The sequence below is a fragment of the Microcaecilia unicolor genome, chromosome 7 (assembly GCF_901765095.1).
Source record: "Microcaecilia unicolor chromosome 7, aMicUni1.1, whole genome shotgun sequence".
Taxonomy (NCBI): domain Eukaryota; kingdom Metazoa; phylum Chordata; class Amphibia; order Gymnophiona; family Siphonopidae; genus Microcaecilia; species Microcaecilia unicolor.
Window position 1 is genome coordinate 61,092,035 of NC_044037.1, and position 26,662 is coordinate 61,118,696.

Consider the following 26,662-nt stretch of genomic DNA (forward strand, 5'->3'; position numbering starts at 1 on the left):
AACATCAGAAGGTAAGCCTTTATTCCACCTATCGGACACGTACTTATCGGTATAAACGGAGCACGCCATCATTTTTTTGAAACCAAATTTTAGTGCTTTCACCTATATTATTTTTTGTATTTACAGGACGTACGAGTTTGTCCGAACAACACCAGTGGGCAACACTTTTTTATAGCATATTTTAGATATACATATAGTTTGCTGCTACAGTTTATTATTAAGTCCTTTTTCCATTACAAATACTTATATTGTTTTAGAATCGTCCTTCGTTTGTTTATACTATGTAAGACACACTACCAATTTTGCAAGTGGACAAATGCATTAATTTATAAAAATGTACTTTATAAACAGATATTTTAGTTTAATGTCTAGCTTATATATGCTATCAATCACTTGTTGATAATTGGTTTCCGCCATTCCATTTACTTTTAAATAATCTCGATTCCGATGCCCATTGGCTCCTATTAACGTCAAACGGTATCCTACGATATGTACGTCATTTTTGGTTTTAAATCGCAACGTTTTTTCTACATTGACTTTCATTTCAATCACACGGCTCACATATCAGTGGGGATAGAATCAGCAGGCAAGTTTTTATGTCGATTTTATACCTTAAAATATTGTATTCTATTAATGATCGCTTAAAATTTATTATATTCAACTGTTTCCAACAAGTTGTGCTGTCATTAAACAATTGCTCCTCATCAATTTCCACTAGCTATTGATTTTGACCGGCAGAAGTGTCTCTAGTCTGCCTTTTACTTATATATAAACTGGGATAGTATATACCTACAGGATATATGTCATTTTGCAATTAAAATTATAGTATAATCAAAAGTATATTTTAGATATATATATATTTTATTCAGCTCTTATTATAAAATCACTTAGTTTTCATTGTTTATTTAGGATAGTTAATCCCTATATCATGTCCTCTTTGTTATAATCTATATATTGTTTATAACATGTATGTGGTAATAACTTAACGATTTTCTTTGAGGCTATAATATATATATATTTTTGTTGTTGTCCAGTCATATCTTTTTCTCATATATTTACATGGTTATTTATATATATTTTTTCACCTCTATTTAGATCTGTCCGAATTTGAACGTATTTTTGGATACATATATGAATATTTGTATAAGCCAATTTATAGGTATGTTATAAATTCCATATTTTGAATTAATCTACGCATACTCATCTATTGTCATATTTATCATAAACCATTCCATATATCCTTGAATGCACTATCTTGTCCCCTTATTGCTTATTCACATATGTTTTTATATGCTTATGCCTTATAACTATATCATTATGGTAACATGTTCTTAATCTTGCCCTTACAGCAATATGTTACCTTTATAGCAATATGTCACCTTTTTGCGGTTTATCTTGTTCCTTATGTAATACTTTTATCTTATATTTATGGTATACTGTATGTTTTGTTTTTAGACCCCTGAGGAAGGCCTTTCTGGCCGAAACACGGACCGTGTAGGGTCCTGTGCAATAAATTTGGTTTTTCATATATTTTTTCAGCCTGGTTCTTTTGCATTCTTCCGTTTTGTTGTTTTTTCTGTTGTTTTGTACGGAAGAACTGGACTCTTTGTCGTTTATAGATTTTGACTTGTCAGACACTCTCTTCGTAATCATGGACATTGACTCTCTGTGTATGAATATACATATATTTGAAGCTTTCTTAATAGTGAAAAATACTTTAAAAGGGTGGAACATCTATCGTAGAATACCTAACGTTTTAATTCTTACATTTGCCATAATAGCCCTCACTATGAATTATGTTCATTTTCAAGACCAATACAACCAACAGATAAAAGGAACTGTTATGGGGGCCTCTATGGTCCCCGATTTGGAAAATTTATATGTAGCATCATTTGAGACCTCTTTCCTGAAATAACATCCGTTCAAAAATTAGATATACCTATACAAACAATATAATGACAATATATTCATTATTTGGAAAGGAGACAAAGAACAATTAGAATTGTTTCATGAATGGCTAAATACTAGAAATCAAAATCTCTGGTTCAAAATGTCATTTTATCACAATGAGATTAATTTCTTAGATGTTCTGGTAAAAAAAAAAAAAATCTTGTAACGGCATTGAAATATCCATCTACAAAAAAACCCAACAGATCAAAACACATATCTATAATATTCTTGCTTCCACAATAGAAATTTTAAAAAAATCTTCTGTTATGCCAATTTTTACGAAAGTTATGTAGTCACAATGCTGATTTTGAAACACAGGAAATAAACATGGCTTCAAGATTTAAGATGAGAGGATATCCTGATAAATACATTCCTGAGGGCTATCATAAAGCTAAACACCAGCTGAGAAACTTTATTAACTCAAATACAAGATAAGGCTAGCCCAGATTTTGTATGTACACTTAGATACTCACATTTAGCAAGAGACATCTGTAAAATAATTCATAAACACTGGCACTTGTTAGAAAATCATGACTGTTTTAAGGTAAGAAACCAATTGTTATCTACTTTACGGATAAGAATCTCAGGAATTATTTAGTTCCATTGGTCCTCCCTGAACCAACTTCATTTGCTACCCCAATTTTGGTAAGCCCTTTGTAAAAACCGCCCTTACTGCTTCCAGTGGCCCCTACCTTTCTCCACTTCTGGGATTTCCTCTCTGGTTTCCTGCCTCCCTCTAATGGTTAGTGCAGTGGACTTTGATCCCAGCATCCTGGATTCGATGCCGACTGTGGCTTCCTGTGACCCTAGGCAAGTCAACTTAACCCTCCATTGCCTCAGGTACAAAAACCAAGATTGTGAGCCCTCTAGGGACAGAGATAGTACCTGCTTATAATTGGATTGTAAGCCACATTGAACCTGAACTCTGAGATAATGCAGGATACAAATGTCATAATAAAAAATAAAAATCTATACCTCTCCCTTTCTTATCCCTAACCTAACCTGCTTAAGCCTATGAGCCCTTCCTGACTCCACATTACCCTCCCCCCCTACCAAGACCTCCTCCTCTGGCCGTGCTGGGCCACTGCCCATTTGTGCTTGTGACTTCCTAAACATCAGGGTCACTGGCCTTTCTTTTTGGCAGTTTTTGCACAACTTCTTCATTAGTCCCTTTCATTTATTGTTTTTATTTATTATTTCTCAAATATTTTTTAGTTTCTTATTTATGTGCTTATTTCTTGATTTTTTAAATTTGTTTGTATGACTCTTGGTATATGTTTCAACTTTATTTTATGTTCACACATGGTTTTAGTCTTTTTGCCATTTCCTTTCATTATTTTTAATGGTATTTCATGTAGTCCTTCTCTTTTATATTTATTATAACACTTTTTGCTTACTGCTTCACAATGACATTTTTCTAAAGTACACTTTAGTCACACCACATTTTTTCACTCATTTGCTTCCACCAATTTTGGATTCTTCCAGTTCACACTAGTTTTTGTGGCCATCACACATTGCCACTATCATGATATTTCTGTTTCAGATTTACTTTCTTACATGTTTCACTATGGGCCCTGTTTACTAGGATGCGCTATAGGCGTGCTAACTTTTTAGCACAGGCTAAAAATGAGCACGCACTAATGCTAGAGACACCCATATATTCGTATGGGTGTCTCTAGCGTTAGCGCATGCTAAGTTTTAGCACTATGCGCAGGGATTTAGGCCACATTTTTGTTGGCCTAAATGGATGCGTGTTGTTTTAGGCACTAGGATTTCTGCCTAAGCATATTCTATATACCGTGCCTAGACACTATTTGTAGGATACACGTAAGTGGAAATCTTTATTGCACAGATTTTTTAGGTGCCATATATAGAATCTGGCCCTAAGTGACTTGCCCAGGGTCACAAGGAATAGGCTTTCTCCACACCTCCTCTAGTTTGTTGATATGTATGGGTCCTTTGATTAAGCTGAAGTACGCACTAGCGCATGCTTACTGCAACTGAAATGGGCTTGCCTTGGGATATGCTGAAGCATTCTGTGGTAATTTTGCATCTGTGCATGAAACCATGTGCTAAATTTATTAATTTTTTCTTTGCAGGGGAAGCATTTCTGTTCTAATCAGTTAATGCATCTGCATTACCACACACTAACTGATTAGTGTAGGATTAGCATGTGGGCTTGGCAGAGTTTAAAAAGGGGTTAAATGGTTTCCTAAAGGACAAGTCCATAAACCACTACTAGATGGACTTGGGAAAAAGCCACAATTCCAGGAATAACATATATAGAATGTTTGTACATTTGGGAAGCTCGCCAGGTGCCCTTGGCCTGGATTGGCCACTGTCGTGGACAGGATGCTGGGCTCGATGGACCCTTGGTCTTTTCCCAGTGTGGCATTACTTATGTACTTATGTACCACCTACAAAACAGGTGTCAGTAAGTGCTCATACCCTAATTTTTGTTAATGGCTGCTTGCTAATGGCAACATTAGTGTGTGGACATTAATTTAGCCATTAATCTGGATGTACTTAAAATGGCCTTGACATGCGGGAAAGACCTGCGTAAGGGCAGCTAAGGCCACCTTTTAAGTCAGCTTAGTAAAAGGAATCCCAAATGCCTTAATAAACTAGATTTACATTTTTCATCTTTTCCTGTTTAATGAGGTTTCTTTCTTATTTTTTGTTCCTCCATTTTTGTGGAGTATAATACCCTTTATTTCCTTTACATTTTGGAAGATTCTCATTATTTTCCTCTAATTTATTTTATAATTAGGGACATTTTTTGCATCAAGTTTCTTGATGGTAAATTGGTATATTCTATATATATAAGCTTAATAAAAGGATTTGACTGTTGCTGTCACTGAATATTGACCTAATTGTTACACCATAGAAAATTGCAAAATATTACAGTGTTTCCTAAATAATAGCAAGATATTGCAACGGATGATGTTGAAGTGTGAGTTCAAATGTGTCAAAAACTAATTTTATTTCAATTTTTGATGAGACCAAAAGCTATAAATCTTGCATCAACTGATGTTTACATTACATTTTGATCATCTAACTTAAGAGTTTATACTGCCAAAGTTTTTAACAGTATATCTTTTATTAGGCTGAGCTGTTAAATCACCAAAATAATTATTCTACTAATTTATAAAGATTTATTAAGAACTTGTTTTTTTCTATTTTCTACAACTCAGATCGAGAAGTTAATTTATATTATACTAACCTTTATCTTCCTCTGACAAACATACATACTCACAGAAATAAAAATCAAAACTTTTACCACAAAACTTTGGACTGATAAGTCTGTTGGCTTGTTCAGAAAATCTAATGCCCTCAAAACACTGCATGACACTTTAGGCATACAGTGAAAACACCATTATGTTTCTTCCTATCATTTCCCAAATTATTTCTCATTCCAATTTCCTTCAGGGGGTAATGAGTCTTGCCTGAAAAATACTGGGAACAAAACAGCAGTGGCAAATAGACTAGTCTGAAGCAGTTTGGAATTTTATCCATCACACATAGATGCACATGGTGAAAAATAAACACGTTGAAGTACAGCAATTATTGTGTCACGGTAACATTTAATCTCATAATTCACCATGCAGCACAATAGTAACACAGTCCAGGATTTTGTATAGGATTAACATTGTGGCACAAAATGATAACAGTTGACACTTTTCTAAAATTTTCATATTTGTCATTTTTACATAAAATGTCAAAGTTAAAATAGGTTACTAAAATGACATCAAGAGCTAAGATTACATTCAGAGAACTGCTGAAACATTGGTCCATTTCTATTATCACCAAGAAACCAGTTGAGAACATGATAATCACTTGCACTATTTGCGGGTCTATTAAAATGATAGGCAGACCCCTGAGGAGGAAGGAGATAAAGAGACAAGGATTAATGACAAAGAAGAGAATTAAAACTCTGGCTGCTTGATACAGGTCTACTGTGTACAGTAGCACAAATGAAATGAATTCCTTTATTCATTTGATAACTTATTTCCCTATGTCATGAGGTATTTAATATTTAGCTATATTTGTATTTTATCAAATGCATACAATGGACACAAATGTGATAACTTTAAAAATAATCATGTAAAGAATATGAACACATTTCCATGGGAGGGAACCAGAAAATTTTCCTTCAAAAATATGCATGTGCTTTTGCTTTGAAATTACCCCAGGAATTTCTACAGTGACACCAATACTTGCTCTTAAGAATGCATTAATTTACCTATTCTATTTATGAGCATAAACATAATTTTTTAAAGTCTACATATGCATATTAATCTAGTCCCACTCCCATGAACATCTCCACTCTGTGTAAACTTTATGCATACAGACTAAGTTGTATACAGTTAATTACAAAAAAACTAGGACCATACCTTTCTATATTGTCCTCCCTGTGGGGAAAACTCTTTAGTATATCTGATACATAAAACTCGATTTAGTTGCTCAATACTAGTGACAATGCCACAAGACTATTGCTAAGGGTTACAGGTACCAATTAGTACACAGAGCCACAGGGTCCTCCAGTATGAGCCAGGAGTGGGATCACACCATGGTCAGATCACTACAAGGCAACCACCTCCCTCCTCTGGAAAACAAAAGAGAAACAACAAAAACAAGAAAAGAAAACCTACACTACGAGAGGCAAAATAGACCCTCTAACATTCTGGCAACAAATATATACCGAGGAATGGACTACAACTACAGAATCACCCCAATTCCTACAAGAATGGGACAACAGATGCAGAACAGTGCTAGACAAAATAGCACCGCTCCAAATGAGAACCTCACATAGGAACAACTCAATCCCATGGTTTAATGAAGAACTGAAAGAACTAAAAACACAGGTCAGAAGACTAGAAAGGGCATGGAGCAAAAAAAAAAAAAAAGACGAACACACACTCAAAGAGTGGAAACAGGCACAAAGAAAATACAAATACAAAATCAGACATACCAAAAGAACGCATTACAAAACTATAATAGGACCAAATTACAAGGACACGCACAAACTCTTTTCACTTGTAAACAATCTTCTAAATACCACACGGGTCACCTCGAATAGCACAGACACCCCATCGGCAACCAACCTAGCGAACTATTTCAACGAAAAAATTACAAAGTTACGACGCCTGATACCGAGCAATGCCATTGAGTACACAAGCATCCTTGAATGCTTTGACCCAAATCCTGGGGAATACCCAGCCGATCGATCATGGTCCAATTTTGACCCGAACTCAATGAATGAACTCACACACTGGCTCAGTAAATATGCCAAATCTCAATGCAAACTTGACACTTGCCCTACCAGCCTAATAAGATCCGCACCCAAACAATTCAAATAAGACCTCACGAACCAAATAAACTTTAGACTCATAAATGGACTCTTCCACACGTAAAAAGGAAACATCCTACTCACTCCTCTGCCTAAAGATACCAAGAAAAGCACAATGGACTTAACCAACTACCGACCAGTTGCTTCCATCCCACTCACAACAAAATTGATGGAGGGCATAGTGACGAAACAACTCACGGAATACCTGACCAAACACTCAATTCTACATGAGTCTCAATCAGGATTTCGATCAAATCATAGTACTGAAACTGCACTAGTGTCGGCAATGAACACATTCAAAACAACGATCGCAACCGGCAAGAACATACTCATTCTACAATTCGATATGTCTAGTGCCTTCGACATGGTGGATCATGGAATACTATTACACCTACTAGAGTACTTCAGAATCGGTGGCCCAGTTCTCAAATGGTTTGAAGGATTCCTCACCACCAGATCCTACCAAGTAATAACGAATACGGACAGATCACCACCTTGGAGACCAGAATGCGGAGTGCCCCAAGGATCCCCCCTCTCACCAACTATCTTCAACCTAATGATGACACCACTAGCCAAACTCCTAGCCAACCAAAACCTTAACCCCTACATATATGCCGATGATGTTACAATCCATATCCCGTTCAAAAGCAACTTAAATGAAATAACCAACGAGATCAACCAGAGTTTCCAGACTATGCACTCCTGGGTGGACTCATTCAAGCTAAAACTCAACGCAGAAAAAACTCAATGTCTAGTTCTCACCTCCCAATACAATACAAACAACTACCCTACAATAACCACACCCTACTGCACACTTCCTATCTCAGAAAATCTGAAAATCCTTGGAGTCACCATTGACCGAAACCTCACTCTCGACACTCATGCGAAGAACATGACGAAAAAAATGTTCCAATCGATGTGGAAACTCAAAAGAATAAAACCTTTCTTCCCAAGAAACATCTTCCGCACCCTAGTACAGTCACTAGTAATAAGCCACTTGGTCTACTGTAACGCTCTGTACGCAGGCTGCAAAGAACAGACCATCAGGAAACTCCAGACAGCCCAGAACACCGCAGCCAGACTCATTTTTGGAACACCTAAATATGAAAGTACGAAACCCCTCAGAGAGAAACTGCACTGGCTCCCGCTCAAGGAACGAATTGAGTTCAAGATCTGCACAACTGTACACAACATCATTCATGCAGATGTCCCACTCTATATGCTAAACCTAGTGGACCTACCGCCCAGGAATGCCAAAAGATCGGCCCGCAAATTCCTCAACCTGAACTTCCCCAGCTGTAAAGGAATGAAATACAAACAGGCGTATGCTACTACCTTTGCGTACAAAAGCACACAATATTGGAACGCACTACCCATGACCCTGAAAACCATAACCAATCTAACAAGCTTTCGCAAAGCTCTGAAAACACATCTCTTCAACAGAGCCTACAAAAGTCACCCTCAATTAAACATATCATTCCTTAAACTACATAAGGCACCTCTACAACACCTCTCACACGACCTTACCTAACACCTTTCCATCTGAATTCCTCTTTCACCTCAGCTTATGATTGACTGTTTTTGTTCTTTCAAATCATGTAACGACGTTTTCATTTCCATACCCTGTAAGCCACATTGAGCCTGCAAAAAGGTGGGAAAATGTGGGGTACAAATACAATAAATAAATAAATAAATAAATAAATAAATAAATCAGGCGGTAGGGGTTCTGATCTATGCCAGTTCTGTACCTGTGCCAAGGGAAGATGAAATGAATAAACCAAGGTGATAGGTACCACTAGTGAGAATTGAACCCACCATCTCATCTTTTACTTAATGTGGAGGGGCATAATCGAACGGGGTGCCCAGGTTTTCCTGAGGGCGTCCTCACAGGATGTCCCCGCGAAGGGACGGGGAAACTCGCATTATCAAAACAAGATGGGCGGCCATCTTTCATTTCAATAATACGGTCAGGGACGCCCAAATCTCAACATTTAGGTTGACCTTAGAGATGGTCGTCCCCGATTTTTGGCAATAATGGAAACCGAGGACGCCCATCTCAAAAATGACCAAATCCAACTCATTTGGTTGTGGGAGGAGCCAGCATTCATAGTGCACTGGTCCCCCTGACATGCCAGGACACCAATCGGGCACCCTAGGGGGCACTGCAGTGGACTAACTGATGAACTAACTGAATGGAAAAAGCCCTTCCTTTACCGATCCCTTAGCGATTCGGAAAGGAATGGGTATGCATGAAGGAAATTGCATGCAAATGAGCTGCTCGCTGTTAGCTCATTTGCACATGATTTCCATCCTAAGTAGGGGAAACCAGTGCAAAGCAGCCCAGCTTTATGCGTGACTGCTCTGCGCATGTCAAAGACGGCTTCATATACGCAGACAGCTGCGTGTATAATAGCCATCTACAACCTTAAATTAATTGCCATCTACAACCTCAAAAAAACACAAGCCCAGGTGAAAATGTCCAAGTGCTCGTCAGGGATGCGATAGGCAGTTGAGGACGTCCAAAATGTAGTTGTTTCTGTAAGAAGGATGTCTATGCCTTTGCTATGCCTCTGACACCCCCTTTATTTATTTAGCTGGATTTTGGATCACAAGTAGCAGCAGTAGGATTTGAACTGGCCACCTCTGGATTGAAAGACCAGTGCTCTAACCACTAGGCCACTCCTCCACTCCATCTCCTTGAAATTTGGCCGGCCCTGTGGGGGGGGGGGGGCAATTCAAGATATCCAAAATGTTTGAAAGAAGGACGTCCATGACTTTGCTATGCCTCCGCTGACACACACACACCTACCCCCCAGGGACCTGCATACTGCTGCGATGAACCTGAGTATGATATTTGAGGCTGGCAAAAAAGTTTTTAAAGTTGTTTTTTTGAGGGTGGAAGGGAGTTAGTCACCACTGGGGGAGTCAGGGGAGGTCATCCCCGATTCCCTCCAGTGGTCATCTGGTCAGTTCGGGCACCTTTTTGGTGCTTGGTTGTAAGAAAAAATGGAGCAAGTAAAGTCAGCCAAGTGCTCATCAGCGACGCCCTTCTTTTTTCCTTTATCGCTCAAGGACACCCACCTGTTAGGTACATCCCAGTCCCACCTTCGCTATGCCTCCGACACGCCCCCAGTCATCCCCGTGATGGGAAGCGGTTGGGGACGCCAAAAATTAGCTTTTGATTATGCCGATTTGGGCTAAAGATGGGTGCCCTTCTCTTTCGAAAATAAGCCTAATAGTGTCTCAGGCATCTGTACGAATTCTTTAGAAGGACAGTGTATTTATGTCAGAAAGTAAAATTGCCGTTTCCATATATGCCATGCCCTGAAAGAAGATACTGTGACACATGGTGGTAGGAGGAGTGACGTAACACAGTAATGTCAAGCCTCACTGTGAAAAGCAAGGTAGCATCATGAAATATCTGCCATGTACTTGCCCTCAACCTCCCTTCCCCTCATCTCCATATGGACAGAATACATTAGTATGACAAACTTTACTTCAGAAAGTTCATTTAGAGGTCTCTCTCAGAACAGTTCCCACAGAGCATCAATGCATGCTCTGTACACATTTTGTCTCCTACCCATCACACCCAAGAGATACATTAAACAATCTGGATTTCCCAATACATACTCAATGAGATAGGTCTGTGATACAAAGAAAAATCAGTACAATGTAATGTGGTATAGAATCATTTCTGTTCCTGATAAACTCATAATCTTACTCTAGCCAAACCCAGCACAGTTAGATGAGATATGTTGGTTAAGCAGCTGCTGCAGTGGGACATGAACCCAGGTCTGTAGCATCTATGGCTGCTGTGTTAAACACAAGGCTACAGTACCAGCCTAAGCTCTGTGCTTTTCATTGAAAAAACACCTTCCAGCATAGTTGAGAATGTCAGTACAGCCTTGACCATGAAGCTCCCCCTATTCTATAGAAACAGCCAGCTAATAAGATCATCCTAGTCAAAGGTCTGTATTTGATTGTTCTGACCAAGTGAAAGATATGACTTGCAAAAGAGGAAATATATCACAACCCTAAGCTACCGACAACAGGAAACTATACAGGAAAGCTGCCATGTTCAACCGCATGCCTAAATTAGGCATATAGTAGATGACAGCAGAAAAAGACCTACACGGTCCATCCAGTCTGCCCAAGATAAACTCATATGTGTATACCTTACCTTGATTTGTACCTGTCTTTTTCAGGGCACAGACCGTATAAGTGTGCCCAGCAGTATTCCCCGCCTCCCAACCACCAGTCCCGTCTCCCATCACCGGCTCTGGCACAGACCGTATAAGTCTGTCCTCCACTATCCACACCTCCCAACCACCAACCCCTCTTCCCCCCACCTGCTCCACCACCCAATTTTAGCTAAGGTTCTGAGGATCCATTCCTTCTGCACAGGATTCCTTTATGCATATCCCACAGATGTTTGAATTCCGTTACCGTTTTCATCTCCACCACCTCCCGCGGGAGGGCATTCCAAGCATCCACCACCCTCTCCGTGAAAAAATACTTCCTGACATCTTTCCTGAGTCTACTACTACTACTACTACTTAACATTTCTAGAGCGCTACTAGGGTTACGCAGCGCTGTACAATTTAACAAAGAGAGACAGTCCCTGCTCAAAGAGCTTACAATCTAATAGACAAGTGAACGGTCGGTCCGATCGGGGCAGTCAAATTGGGGCAGTCTGGATTCACTGAACGGTAAGGGTTAGGTGCCGAACGCAGCATTGAAGAGGTGGGCTTTAAGCAAAGACTTGAAGATGGGCAGGGAGGGGGCTTGGCGTAAGGGTTCAGGAAGGTTGTTCCAAGCATAGGGTGAGGCGAGGCAGAATGAGCGGAGCCTGGAGTTGGCGGTGGTGGAGAAGGGTACTGAGAGGAGGGATTTATCCTGTGAACGGAGGTTACGGGCGGGAACGTAAGGGGAGATGAGGGTAGAGAGGTAGTGAGGGGCAGCAGACTGAGTGCATTTGTAGGTAAGAAGGAGAAGCTTGAATTGAATGCGGTATCTGATCGGAAGCCAGTGAAGTGACCTGAGGAGAGGGGTGATATGAGTATATCGGTTCTGGCGGAATATGAGACGTGCAGCAGAGTTCTGAACAGACTGAAGGGGGGATAGATGGCTAAGTGGGAGGCCGGTGAGGAGTAAGTTGCAGTAGTCCAGGCGAGAGGTAATGAGAGCGTGGACGAGAGTTCGGGTGGTGTGTTCAGAGAGGAAAGGGCGAATTTTGCTGATGTTAAAGAGGAAGAAGCGACAGGTCTTGGCTATCTGCTGGATATGCGCAGAGAAGGAAAGAGAGGAGTCAAAGATGACTCCGAGGTTGCGGGCAGATGAGACGGGGAGGATGAGGGTGTTATCAACTGAGATAGAAAGTGGAGGAAGAGGAGAAGTGGGTTTTGGTGGAAAGACGATAAGCTCGGTCTTGGACATGTTCAGTTTCAGGTGGCGGTTGGACATCCAGGCAGCAATGTCGGATAAGCAGGCCGATACCTTTGCCTGGGTCTCCGCGGTGATGTCTGGTGTGGAGAGATACAGTTGGGTGTCATCAGCATAGAGATGATACTGGAAACCATGAGATGAGATCAGGGAGCCCAGGGAAGAGGTGTAGATTGAGAAGAGAAGGGGTCCAAGGACCGATCCCTGGGGAACACCAACAGATAAGGGGATGGGGGTGGAGGAAGATCCATGAGAGTGAACTTTGAAGGTGCGGTGGGAGAGATAGGAGGAGAACCAGGAGAGGACAGAGCCCTGGAACCCAAATGAGGACAGTGTGGCAAGAAGTAAGTCATGATTGACAGTGTCAAAAGCAGCAGATAGATCCAGGAGGATGAGGATGGAGTAGTGGCCTCTGGATTTGGCAAGGAACAGGTCATTACAGTCTGCCCCCCTTCAATCTCATTTCATGTCCTCTCGTTTTACCGCCTTCCCATCTCCGGAAAAGATTTGTTTGCGGATTAATACCTTTCAAATATTTGAACGTCTGTATCATATCACCCCTGTTCCTCCTTTCCTCCAGGGTATACATGTTCAGGTCAGCAAGCCTCTCTTCATACGTCTTGGAACGCAAATCCCATACCATTCTCGTAGCTTTTCTTTGCACCGCTTCCATTTTTTTAACATCCTTCGCAAGGTACGACCTCCAAAACCGAACACAATACTCCAGGTGGGGCCTCACCAATGTCTTATACAGGGGCATTAAAACCTCCTTTTTTCTGCTGGTCACACCTCTCTCTATACAGCCTAGCAATCTTCTAGCTACGGCCACCGCCTTGTCGCTCTGTTTCGTCGCCTTCAGGTCCTCAGATACTATCACCCCAAGATCTCTCTCCCCGTCCGTGCCTATCAGACTCTCCACGCCTAACACATACATCTCCCTTGGATTTCTACTCCCTAAGTGCATCACTTTGCATTTCTTCGCATTGAATTTTAATTGCCAAACGTTAGACCATTCTTCTAGCTTCTTCAGATCTTTTTTCATGTTTTCCACTCCCTCTGGGGTGTCCACTCTGTTGCAAATCTTGGTGTCATCCGCAAAAAGGCAAACTTTACCTTGTAACCCTTCGGTAATGTCACTCACAAATATATTGAACAGAATCGGCCCCAGCACCGATCCCTGAGGCACTCCACTACTCACCTTTCCCTCCTCCGAGCGAACTCCATTCACACCACCCTCTGGCGTCTGCCCGTCAACCAGTTCATAATCCAGTTTACCACTTCGGGTCCTATCTTCAGCCCATCTAGTTTATTCAAGAGCCTGCATACATATATACTGCATACATATTTAGTGAACGCTCCTGACCTGCCTACAATTCCCTGTGGCCATGACCCCTTTTCTGTTGCATGCGGAAGGATTTCTGTGCATATTTTTATAGAATAACACACACAGCAAGATATGCGTAATTGTAAACTACTGCTAATTAGTGCCAATAATTAATTGTTGGTGGCCAATTATTGGTGCTAATTGGCTTGTTATTCAATTAAATTAGGTGCACACCCAAATTCCCATGTGCAAATTTGAGCACCATATATAAAATTCATGGGTTAATGTGATAGTAATGTAAGCACACTAGCTGAGTAGCACTTCCATGCCTGTTCTCTGCCCTGACATGGCATCTCCAAAAACAGCACATAAATACCACATGTTTAGCATCACCTCACAACATAACACAAAAAACTTCTCCACCATAATCACACCATACTGTTCCCTCCCTGTCTCACAAAACTTGAAAATCCTTGGAGTCACCATTGATCGAAACCTTACTCTTGATACCCACGTGAAAAACACAACGAAAAAGATGTTCTACGCCATGTGGAAACTCAAAAGAGTAAAACCTTTCTTCCTGAGACACATCTTCCGTGCCATTTCCATGCCCTTTCCAGTCAATGGTAATACGTCACCTGGACTACTGCAATGCACTGTACGCTGGTTGCAAAGAACAGACAATCAAAAAACTCCAAACTGCCCAGAATACAGCCGCCAGACTCATTTTTGGAAAACCTAAATATGAAACCCCTAAGAGAGAAACTTCATTGGCTCCCACTTAAGGAACGCATTGTGTTCAAGATATGCACGATTGTTCACAAAATCATTCACGCAGATGCCCCAATATACATGTTAAACCTGGTAGACCTACCTCCCAGAAACACCACAAGATCATCCCGCAATTTTCTCAACCTGCACTATCCCAGCTGCAAAGGACTTAAATACAAGCTGATGCATGCCTCCACCTTCTCCTACATGGGCACGCATTGCCTACAGACTTAAAAGAAATCAATGAAATAAATATCTTTCGAAAATCTCTGAAGACATTTTTCTTCAACAAGACCTACAAAGAGAACCTATAACCTCACCGAACCACCTCACCAATCCACTCAACCAAGAACCCCACCTTATATAACTACCCAATCACCCCTTCCTTCCTTTACCTAATCGCCACACATCACTAATTGTACTTGACATACTGAAACGTCAATGTTAACAAAACTATATAAGTAGAGAATCCACAAACGTGTAGAACTCAACAAAATCCCACGGATAGTCACAATACAACAAAACAGTGGGTAAAAAACCAGGAGTTCCAGAGTGAAGATGAACCAAACTTTATTAATCAGTATATTGACTATATAAGCCACTATCCAGCTTATTTTCGAAAGAGAAAAACGCCTATAGTGCGACCTAAATCGGGAGATACACTTTGTCTCGCAAAGGCGCCCAAATCGGTATAATCAAAAACCTATTTTGGGCATTTCCAACTGCACTCCGTCGCGGGAATGAATAAAGTTGACAAGAGCGTGTCGGAGGCGTGGTGGAGGCAAAACTGGGGCGTGGTTATCAGCCGAGGAGAGATGATAATCGAAAAAAAAAGGCGTTTTTACCGCAATTTTGGGTCACTTTTTTTGGACCCTTTTTTTTCACGAACAAGTCCCAAAAAAGTGCTCCAACTGCCCAGATGACCATGAGGGAATCAGGGATGACCTCCCCGGACTCCCCCAGTGGTCACTAACCCCCTCCCACCAACCCCCCCCTACTTTACAAACTTTTTTTCCAGCCTCTATGCCAGCCTCAAATGCCGTACCCACCTCCATGACAACAGAATGTGTTTGATCCTATCACAGCCTTTCCCTGGGTCAGATGTGGCTCTCGGGTGCACTACAGGGTCACATCAGCATTGCATTGTGGTGGGTGTAGGGTATTGGGCTCCGTGATTTCATTAGCTTCTGTTACAGTCTCACGATGTTGGTAGTTGGTAGGCTCTTCTCCCATAGTGCTTTTCCCCCTGCCTACTGGGTCAGAGTGTGCCCTGTTGTGTTTCCTGTTGTAGTCCATGAGGTAGTGGCCATTTTTGTAAGCCAGTTTTAGTTCCCTTTCCTGTGTTAGCCACGTTACAGAACTTAGTTCTTCCCTTGAATGTGGCTGAAAGAGGGCATTGTACAGCATTCTGCCAGCTCTGACGTACTGCTAATCTCAGTACCAGGGAGACTCGTTGCCAGTGGGGCACAACCTCTGATCTGCAGTTAACTGTGAGTAAAGGCGGTTATTCCAATAAAGGACGTTTTCTGAGAGATTAGTCTTCAGGTGTCAACTGGTGTGCCAATGTTATACAGCAGCAACAAGTCCTAGAGGCCTGCGTGTATGCAGGTCCCTGGAGCACTTTTAGTGGGTACCGCAGTGCATTTCAGCCAGGTGGCCCCAGGCCCATCCCCCCCACCTGTAACACTTGTGCTGGTAAATGGGAGACCTCCAAAACCTACTGTACCCACCTGTAGGTGCCCCCTTCACCCCTAAGAGCTATGGTAGTTTTGTATGTTTGTGGGTAATGGGTTTTGGGGGAGGGGGTTGGGAGCTCAGCACCCGTGGTAAGGGAGCTATGCATGTGGGAACTTTTTCTGAAGTCCACCGCACTAACCTAGGGTGCCCAGTTGGTGTCCTGGCATATCAGGGGGGCGAGTGTAGTACGAATTGTGGCCCCTCCCATGACCAAATGGCTCGGATTAGGACGTTTTTGAGCTGGGCATTTTTAGTTTCCATTATCGCTAAAAAAAACAAACGCCTAGCTCAAAAACGTCCATTTTTTTGAAAATTCAGTTCGGCCCGCCCCTTCACGGACCCGTTCTTGGAGATAAACGCCCATGGAGATAGGCGTTTCCCTTCAATTATGCCTCTCCACGTAAGTTAACAAAACTATGTAAGCCACATTGAGCCTGCAAATAGGTGGGACAATGTGGGATACAAATGCAATAAATATAAATATAAATACACAAAACTAACGCAGAATGTTTTAGTGCAGCCTATGTTAGACCATTTTTTCTGAGTTAATCACAGGTTAGCACAACACAGATTAGGGCCCCTTTATCTTATGTTTGGCAGTTTTTTCCTGAATGGGGATTGATTGCTTTTTGTCTTTTTATTAACATTAAACAAGAATTCACAGCTAGTAAAAAAAAAAAAGAAGTTGATTGTGTTTGCTGGAGGCAGAACGGAGGCCAGGCTTAAAATCTGTTTAATCCCCAATAACACTGAAACAGTCAATCACCATTCATCCCTTCCAGAGAATGTACATTTTAATGCTTTCTGTTCTTTAAGTACCCCTGAAAATAATTTGTCATTTTATTTTTTCTTATTATTTTATCAGAACTAGGTTACATATTTTTCGCCACATCTCCACACCTTTTCTTGGTTCAAAAATTCAAGTATTTCCTGATCTCTCTCGAGAGACGCAAAGAAGAAGAAAAGCTTTTCTATTATTGAAAGTAAGGGTCCTACAATTAGGACCTTTATACTTAAATTTCCCTGCAAATGCCATATTTCGTTGGAATCTACTAATTATATTTTCTTTGACCCAGATAAACTTTTAGAATTTATTGTCAGTAAAGAGTAATTTACTGTTTGTTTGGATTGTACGCTTTATCGGCTGCCCTGACTTGATTTCTTGCCCTTCCTGTTTGCAAAATGTTTTCTGTAGATTGAAACTATACTATTTTTGTTTGAGTTCCTAGTTCTTGGATCATTTAAATGTGGACTAACAAAATTTATATTTTGCCTGATTGTTTAGTTCAATTTTGTATATTTCTTTAATTCTATATTACGTTTGAGATATAAATGTAATGATAATTGAATAAATAAAATTATAAAAATGTTCTTATGTACACAGGTTTTTCCTGTTCACTAAGGCCATTTTTACTGTGACCATAAAAAAAAAAAAAAAAAAGAACTAGGTTACATATGATTATGAAACAGAGCCTATCCACTAATTTGTAATAAAGCTTCATGATAATTTGTACATATATACAAAGCAAAACGTTGTGGCTTATTTTCAGTTCGGGCTTTTTTAAATTTTTTATAAACTTTTTAAAATGATTCTAACAAGACAAAGCCATACAGCAACTGAGAACCATCACTGGGCTAACTTCAGTGGTCTGTGCTAAGCCATTAAGTGACCAGCATTGAATATCAGGGTTATTTTTGGCTCGTTTGACGATAACCGGCTAACTTGATATTCAGTCTCAGCTAGTTATCCTCAAACTGGCCAAATATATTCCAGGGTTTGTTACGGCCAAATATGGCTGCTAAACCCACTTTAAAAATAGGTGGATAGCCAGTTATTTCATGCTATGTAACCAGCTAGCTGCTAACCAGTGAATATTCAGTAGGGGATAACTGGTTATCCTCTGCTGAATATTGGTGGATAGTCGGTTAAGCACTATTTAACTGATCAGCAACCCATTCTGAGAGGTTAAATAGCGCTGGATATTGGACAGCATGTGCTTAGTGAGCATCAACAGGGATAGTACCACAAGCAGTAAGCCTTTTCTCACACACTAACCATGCATTCCCCCGGATTCTATATAGTGCGCTCAGATTCAGACGTCAAAATTCTATAACATTGTACATAACTTAATTGGCATAACAAGCTAATGAGTGCTGATAACAGAACATAAGCAATAATGAACACTAATTGGCACTAATTGATTAGAATTTAGGTACACAACTCACTAAGCATATTCTGTAACAATGTGCACTGACTTCTAAAGTGCAGAGGCAAAAAGGGGTGTGGTTACAGGCGGGAAAATGGGCATTCCAAAGTTTAAGTGCCTATTTATAGAATATGACCCAGTGTGCCTAAATCTATTCTCTGAGATTTACACCTGGTTTTGTTGGCATAAATGGATGTGCGCACTGAAATATCAATGATTTTTTTAGGCGCCATGTACAGAATCTCCTCCATTAGAACTTAACATAGTGTAAAAGGGCCCTTAACTTTTTTAATATGCACACATTTTTTAAGAAGCAGTGATCAACGAAATATGGGCTAATGAAAGCACATCCTTTAATTTTAAATACAAAACTTTTGACAAGTAATTGGTAACACCCTACCTCATTTCCAGAGAGATGTGCAGATATTTTTTATGTATTTTTGCTCATTAACCCCCTTGTTTACTAAAGCTTAGCTTGAGTTATCTGCAGCCGGGCCCATTTTATTCCAGTGGGCCCTGCTGCAGATAACTCGAGCTAAGCTTAAGTAATCAAACCCTAAATGACCAATATTCATCAATTCATCTGAAAAAGACCTTCTGAATTTGCTTGTAGATATGCAACTTATATTAACATCTAATAAAAAAATCAATTTAAAGCCCAGTTCCTGCATTCATGTTAGAAAACTTATTTTAATCATTTAAATTGTATATCCTGTGATATGTTTATTATAAAGCTTATATAAATGTACAGCTCATTAGCCTCATCATTCATATCGCTGAACTTGTATTACTGGAACAAATTATCTTTCAATTGAGCAGTTCTTATGGGAATTCTAAATCAATTAATTCTGTTGCTCATGTTAAAGGCTAAAAGGTTTCAATGCTTTGGGAATATGAGATAGCTATAGATTATTAAAACTGTCAAATTATGAAAGTTGAAACAAAAAAAATTAGGGTTTTATTGTAAAGGATATTGGTACATTGGGGTACATAACAACTGTCTATGAAAGCTGGTAAAATAGTTTTGCAGGGGAAGAAGATGGCTTTACAATTTTGTTTAACTCAAATAGGAAAAAAACATGTTAATAATGCATATGTTCATAAAATGTTGAATTAGTCAAAATTAAACCACAAGGCAAAAAAAGGACAACATAAAATTTGAAATGAGTCTGATTTTATTTTAATACTTCTACAAATTTCAGCATTTCAAAGTTAGATGAATAGAAATCAGTTCAGCTTCATTACATCTTCAATCTATCCACAGAGAAAAAGGGACAGAAGTATTGGTACATTAACTTTTACACTTGTGATCCAGTACTAATTCTAGCCAAAAGAATGATTACTTTGCTGCTCTAAACTCATAGTTTCATTATCAATACAGAGTTCTGTCCTGTACTAAACCTCTGCTGAAATATATATCTAGCTACATAGATATATTGCAGCTTTTGCTTTAAAACATTCTTGAGTGGATGTAGGTTATTTAAAATTATTGGTACAGTAGTTGTGATAAATCCTTCCATTCTAATTCAGGTCTGAATGAAGGTATTAAAAAAAACCTGACTTGTCTGGGCTTTGAAACAGTCCACCTCCCCTCCCACACACAGGATCCAGGAACCCACCTCCCCTCCCACACACAGGATCCAGGAACCCCCCCCCAATGGAGAAGAAGGCTGACATGTTGCCAGCCTCCCTGATGCCCCTCTCCTTGGGCCATAATCCTGACTAGAGCCTTACTGAGCAGAAGACTCCCCACTCTCCACTCTCGACCCAGTCTCTGGACTTTCTAGTAGCTCCTGAGGAAGTCCCTCACATATATGGGGGTGTATCTGTATTTGTGAATAGGTATGAATTTGTGAATTCTGATTAAGCTCCCCCCCCCCCCCCCCCGTTCAGCATGCCACAGATTCTAACTGCCTGCTATAGAAAATGGAATGACTTTTTCTCTGAAAATATCACACACAAGTTTCTGGTTTTTAAATGACTTCAACATATACCAGTATTGCAACTCTGTTATAATGAGTCAGTTTGTGACATCCAACCCTTCTTTGGAGACCTACTTTGCCCTCTCCAAAGTGTGCACACTCACACACACACACATACAAAGAGATACCATCTTCAAATTGCTTGCTTATGATTAGTTCAAAGTGGATTAATACGGCAATCCCAACACCATTCCTTCTGAACATGGAATATTTGTCTTTAGCCAGAGAGTAAGCATTCCATCTTGTTTGCAGTCTATCATGTTAAACTGTCAATTTGCATGTGTTGCTACTATTATTCCTCTCTATTAAATACTTTGTAAAACAAATTAGGGTCACAAAGCTGTTTTAATATATTACAAAAGAATCTTTCCAACTGGGGAAACCAATATACATAAGTAAAATTAGCATATTAATACAATCTGTAGGCACACAAACTCATAGAACATACCACGTAGAATTAATCATACTACTACATAATTTATTCTAGTAAAACAATCTTGCAACTCTGTATTTGTTATCAGAGCTTATAGACAAAATCATTATTTTTACTTAACCCCCTGCTTGCAGTTTAGTAAAGCAGATATTTCATTTAATACATCAAACATTGTTACAGGACTAAATGTGCATGAAACAGAGCACAGTAAACAGAGATTTAAAGGTCCAAGGCTGTTCTATGCTATAGCAATTATATAATATAATATAATATGCTGTCAGCTTTAATTTGTTTTACTAGAAAATAGGAAAATAGTATAGGAGACACTTAATAAACATAGAAACATGACGGCAGATAAAGGCCATATGACCCATCCAGTCTGCCCATCCTCTGTAACCCCTAATTCTTCCTGTTCCTAAGCGATCCCACATGCTTATCCCATGCCTTTTTAAATTCTGGAACAGTCATAGACTCCACCATCCTTTCTGTGAAATAGTACTTCCTTAGGTTACTCCTAAGCCTATTCCCTCTTAACTTTGTCATATGCCCCCTCATTCCAGAGCTTTCCTTCATTTGAAAAAGGCACTCTTCCTGTACATAAATGCCCTTGAGATATTTAAACGTTTCTATCATGTCTCCTCTCTCCCTCCTCTCTTCTAGCGTATACATGTTGAGGTTCATAAGCCTGTCCCTATAATTTTTGCATTCAAGACCGCTTACTAGTTTCGTAGCCGCCCTCTGGACCGACTCCATCCTGTTTATATCTTTCCGTAGGTGTGGTCTCCAGAACTGCACGCAGTACTCCAAATGGGGCATCACTAGAGACTTATACAATGGCACTATCACCTCCTTTTTCCTGCTGGTCATGCCTCTCTTTATGCACCCAAGCATCCTTCTGGCTTTGACCATTGCTTTTGGAAGCTTTAAGCTCATCAAACACAATCACCCCCAAGTCCCGCTCTTCCTTCGTACACTGAAGCACTTCACCCCCTACACTGTACTGTTCCCTCGGATGCTTGCGACCCAAGTGCATGACCCTGCATTTTTTGGGATTAAACCTGAGTTGCCAAATATTGGTCCATTCTTGTAGCTTCGCTAGATCCTTCCTCATGTCATTCACATCCACCAAGGTGTCCACCATGTTGCAGAGTTTAATATCATCTGCAAAGAGACAAACCTTACCAGACAGCCCTTCCGCAATATCGCTCACAAAGACGTTAAAAAGAGCCGGCCCTAGGACTGACCCCTGTGGTACTCCACTGGCGACATCCTTTTCTTCAGAGCAAGCTCCATTTACCACTACCCTCTGTCTCCTACCATTCAACCTATTTTTAACCCAATCAGTTACTCTAGGTCCCATACCGAGGGCACTCAATTTATTTATCAGTCGCCTGTGCAGAACCGTGTCAAAGGCTTTGCTGAAATCCAAGTATACCACATCAAGCGCCCCTCCCACATCCAACTGTTTGGTCATCCAGTCGAAGAAGACAGTCAGATTTGTCTGACACGACCTGCCACTAGTGAAGCCATGCTGCCTCAGGTCCCGCATTCCATGTAGTTCAAGAAATCTCACAATTCTCCTCTTTAGAAGCGTTTCCATTAGCTTACTCACCACCGAGGTCAGACTGACAGGTCTGTAATTCCCAACCTCCTCCTTACTTCCACTCTTGTGCAAAGGAACCACATCCGCCCTTCTCCAGTCCACCGGGACCACTCCAGTTTCTAAGGAAGCATTGAAGAGGTCTGTCAGCTTCTCTGATGTTCCTTAAGCACCCTCGGGTGTATCCCATCAAGCCCCATCGCTCTGTCTACTTTTAGTTTGGCAAGCTCCTCATGAACACAGTCCTCTGCAAACGGGTCTTGGTCTACCATACATCCATCCCCTTTAGCCTTTGTTTTCTGCAGCCCTACCCCCGGTCTTTCATTCATGAACACAGAGCTAAAATAATTGTTAAGCAGTTCAGTTTCATCCTTATCATCTTCCACATATTTCTCTCCCTCAGCTTTGAGCCTCACAATGCTATTATGGCACTTCCTCTTGCCGCTTACATATCTGAAAAAGGTCTTATCCCGGAATTTTACCGTATTAGCTATCTTTTCCTCCATTTGCCGCTTCACTTTCCTGATAGTTTTTCCAGCTTCTCTTTGCTTATTTAGGTATTCTCTCCTGTCTTCATCTTTCTGAGTCATCTTATAACGTGCAAAGGCTAGCCTCCTTACCCTTATCTTTTCAGCTACTACATTCGAGTACCAGAGAGGCCTTCTTTTCCTCTTACTTTTATGTAATTTTCTAACATAAAGGTTAGTTGCCTTTAATATAGCTCCTTTCAGTCTTATCCATTGCTGTTCTACATCCTTCAGCTGTTCCCATCCCGCTAACTGTTCCTTGAGAAATTCCCTCATCTCGGCAAAGTTAGTTCCTTTGAAATCCAGAACCTTCAATCTCGAATGAGCCCTCTCTTCTGTTTAATATTGAACCATACCATACTATGATCACTAGATGCCAAATGGCCTGCCACCTTGACGTCAGAAATGTACTCTCCATTCGTAACCACCAGGTCCAGAACAGCTCCATCCCGCGTTGGTTCCGTTACCCACTGCTAGAACAATTCTTCTGTAGGGAATCTAAGATCTCTTTGCTTCTAGACGACCCTTCAGCCGGGACACCCCAATCAACATCCGGCATATTGAAGTCACATATCAGTAGTACTTCCCCTTTCCTAGCTATCTTGTGGATGTCTTCAATTAAGTCCCTGTCCATTTTATCCGACTGTGAGGGTGGTCTGTATATCACTCCGAAATAGATACATTTTCCTTTTCTATAGTAAACATAGAAACAAAGGGGCTGATATTCAAAATAATGTAACTGAGCAGAAAAGGTTCTTGCCTGGTTTAATCACCTCATGTAGCTCTGCTGCACATACTCCATGGCAGTTAACCAATGAATATCAGCTGTGAATGGCATGGCACTATACATTTACTATAAAATGCAAAGGCAGCTAGGGGGATAATATCACTGGAGCCACACTCTATTAATTTTTTTTTGTTGACCCAACACGACTGTGTTTCAGCAAGTGACTGCATCAGGGGCCCTTTCTTTTCAATATGAGATACGAACAAATGAGTTTGTGAAGACTTTCTGTTTCATTGAATTTTCTTGGATTAATTGATTATATGAGAGGCTAAGATTTGTGAATGCATTATATTTGCTCACATTGAAAAAACAAGGACTCCTGGTGCAGGTACTTCCTGAAACATGACCGTGCCGAGTTAGCAATAACATTAATAACCAGAGTGTGGCTCCAGTGGTATCATTATCTCTTTGGCTTTCTCTGCATTTTGATGTTTCTATTCTCTGAGAAAAGTTTTATTCTTTTCCTGTTTCTCAGCTATCCAGTTACTGCCAGGCAGTCAGGGGGCAAAGTCAGGGTAGAACATGGACTTAGCAGAGATTTTTAGTCCGCTAACCAGGTAAGTGCCCAGATAAAGTTAGGCTAGCATGTCATTTCAGGGAATTTTTGTTTGGTCATTTTGTCATTACAGAAGCAAAGTGCACACTATGTGAAAAAGAGTACACACACTATTCAGGCATGTACAGTGGTGTACATATGCACAACTGTTCATACATATGCAATGGTTCAAATGGGCAAACTTTTGGGAAAGAGAGTGCACTATTCACAAAAGTTTGCCCCCTTTGCATATAATGCACACTCTTTCAAAAGAGTGCATATGATTTTCAGCCAACAAAAAGTATGTTTTCCTGCTCATTTTAATTCTGTAATGTAATGCAACTACATGAGATATGTTGTTTTAACATATCCTACGTTGTTGTAAATGACAGCCCATCCCTATAATATCCAGGTCTAATTTATAGAATGTTAATTTTATAACAGGCAACCTAAAATTCAAGGCAGCATGGCTTTTGTGTGGGGAAATCTTGCCTGACCAATTTACTTCAATTCTTTGAAGGAGTAAACAAACATGTGGACAAAGGGGAGCCGGTTGATATTGTATATCTGGATTTTCAAAAGGTGTTTGACAAGGTACCTCATGAAAGGCTACAGAGAAAATTGGAGGTTCATGGGATAGGAGGAAATGTCCTATTGTGGATTAAAAACTGGTTGAAGGATAGGAAACAGAGAGTGAGGTTAAATGGGCAGTATTCACAATGGAGAAGGGTAGTTAGTGGGGTTCCTCAGGGGTCTGTGGCTAGGACCGCTGCTTTTTAATATATTTATAAATGACTTAGAGATGGGAGTAACTAGCAAGGTAATTAAATTTGCTGATGACACAAAGTTATTCAAAGTTGTTAACTCGCGACAGGATTGAGAAAAATTACAGAAGGACCTTACGAGACTGGGAGACTGGGCAGCTAAATGGCAGATGACGTTTAATGTGAGCAAGTGCAAGGTGATGCATTTGTGAAAAAAGAACCCGAATTATAGCTACATCATGCAAGGTTCCACGTTAGGAGTTATGGACCAAGAAAGAAATCTGGGTGTTGTCCTCGATAATACACTGTAACCTTCTGCTCAGTGTGCTGCTGCGGATAGGAAAGCAAATAGAATTTTGGGTATTATTAGGAAAGGTTTGGAAAACAGGTGTGAGGAAGTTATAATGCCGTTGTATCGCTCCATGGTGCGACCGCACCTTGAGTATTGTGTTCAATTCTGATCGCCGCATCTCAAGAAAGATATAGTAGAATTGGAAAAGGTGCAGCGAAGGGCGACTAAAATGATAGCGGGAATGGGATGACTTCCCTATGAAGAAAGACTAAGGAGGCTAGGGCTTTTTAGCTTGGAGAAGAGACGGCTGAGGGGAGACATGATAGAGGTATATAAAATAATGAGTGGAGTGGAACAGGTGGATGTGAAGCATCTGTTCACGCTTCCCAAAAATACTAGGACTAGGGGACATGCGATGAAACTACAGTGTAGTAAATTTAAAACAAATCGAAGAAAATGTTTCTTCACCCAACGCATAATTAAACTCTGGAATTCGTTGCCGGAGAACGTTGTGAAGGCGGTTAGCTTGGCAGAGTTTAAAAAGGGGTTAGACGGTTTCCTAAAGGACAAGTCCATAAACCACTACTAAATGGACTTGGGAAAAATCCAAAATTCCAGGAATAACATGTATAGAATGTTTGTACGTTTGGAAAGCTTGCCAGGTGCCCTTGGCCTGGATTGGCCGCTGTCATGGACAGGATGCTGGGCTTGATGGACCCTTGGTCTTTTCCCAGTGTGGCATTACTTATGTACTTATATATACACATTATCTACAACAAACGTATATGGGAAAACTTTGTACATACTTTAAAAATAGCCCTATGGAAGTATGTGTACCCATTTATATTTGTTCTGAGGTAAATAGTTTTTCTATGTGCTTATACACATTTTGGTAAAATATAGAAGACCAACAGATAGAAATAAATTACTTCATTTTAACAGTCATCACAATTGAAGAGTG